This window comes from Aplysia californica, unplaced genomic scaffold, assembly GCF_000002075.1.
Source record: "Aplysia californica isolate F4 #8 unplaced genomic scaffold, AplCal3.0 scaffold00054, whole genome shotgun sequence".
NCBI classification, from domain to species: Eukaryota; Metazoa; Mollusca; class Gastropoda; order Aplysiida; family Aplysiidae; genus Aplysia; species Aplysia californica.
Window position 1 is genome coordinate 1,321,168 of NW_004797324.1, and position 1,187 is coordinate 1,322,354.

The window sequence follows — 1,187 nt, forward strand, 5'->3', positions numbered from 1 at the left end:
AAGAGAGAGAGAGAGAGAGAGAGAGAGAGAGAGAGAGAGAAAGAGAATGAATGAATGAGTTACTTCTCACGCGAAATGTTTGGGGTTATTTTTTTCTTTTTTTTATGTGCTTTCCATCCAAACTCACAGTAGACACAGTTTTGTATGATCTGTACACACCATTGCATAACAAATGTCTCAAAAATAGCACTAAAGAGATATTAATCTATTTTGTTTCCAACTGTCAGCATATGGTTTAATTGTTAAAATATACCTTTCTCAATTTAGGAAAGCTCATTGTACCTTCTGTCTTTTTAGTAATTCTGTGGATTCAGAAATAGCAGGAGCAAGACAGAGTGTCACTCCTCGTCTTCAATGTTTGTGTATGTATAATAAACTACACTACACTGTCTGTTGTGCCTACAAGTCAGGTAAATAACACATGAACAGAGCATCAATCCAGGTTTAGCGCTAAGTATTCATGATTGTAGAGTTATTGTAACCCATGGGGCTAGGAGATCATGGACTGAGGGCTCTCGTGAGGTTAAGGACAAGTTAAGGTGTTTGCCTCTCATTCAATAGATCCCGGATACGAATCCGGATAGGGACGGAAAATTTCTACTCTAAATTGTCTCCTTTCACCTTCTTTCCTGCTCTCTAGCAATGTTCTGTCTTCTGCTTTCGTCTCCACTTTCTGCCCACACCCCCTCACCTCCTTTGCCCTCCTCCTCTGGGCTCCTGGCTCTTTCTGCAGCCTTTATACTGCTACTCTGTGGCTCTTTATTACTGCTGTCTTTCAGCCACTCCCCTGATCTTATGGTAGGAAAGACCTACACCTAGCCTTCTCGTATAAAATCTCGGTGGTCCCGTGTGCAAGTTGTGCACGTTAAAAATCCCGTGGCGGTCCAAAATCGATAATAGTAGGCTTTGGTCACCACATGGGCAAAATTCAAAATTTCCTACCAACTGAAAATGTTTAAAGGCTCATGCGACCTTATGCAGTTTCGAGTGCCGTAAAACAATTGCCAAGAACAAAGAAGATCATTGACTACGAGGAGATATCGTTAGAAGTTTGCGAACAAAACATCCACGCAGAAGATCTCTTGGAGAAAGGTCTCCCGGAAGAGTTGTGATATCGTACCAGACAGAAGACACACAGAGAGAGAGAGAGAGAGAGAGAGAGAGAGAGAGAGAGAGAGAGAGAGAGA

General features: G+C 42.0%; 1 protein-coding gene across 1 annotated transcript in view; it reads left to right on the plus strand.

Moving 5' to 3' along the window:
- The window catches only part of LOC101855406 (short transient receptor potential channel 4), a gene marked incomplete in the record, with an annotated part of 381,687 nt that overhangs the window by 196,429 nt on the left and 184,071 nt on the right, over nucleotides 1–1,187 (plus strand).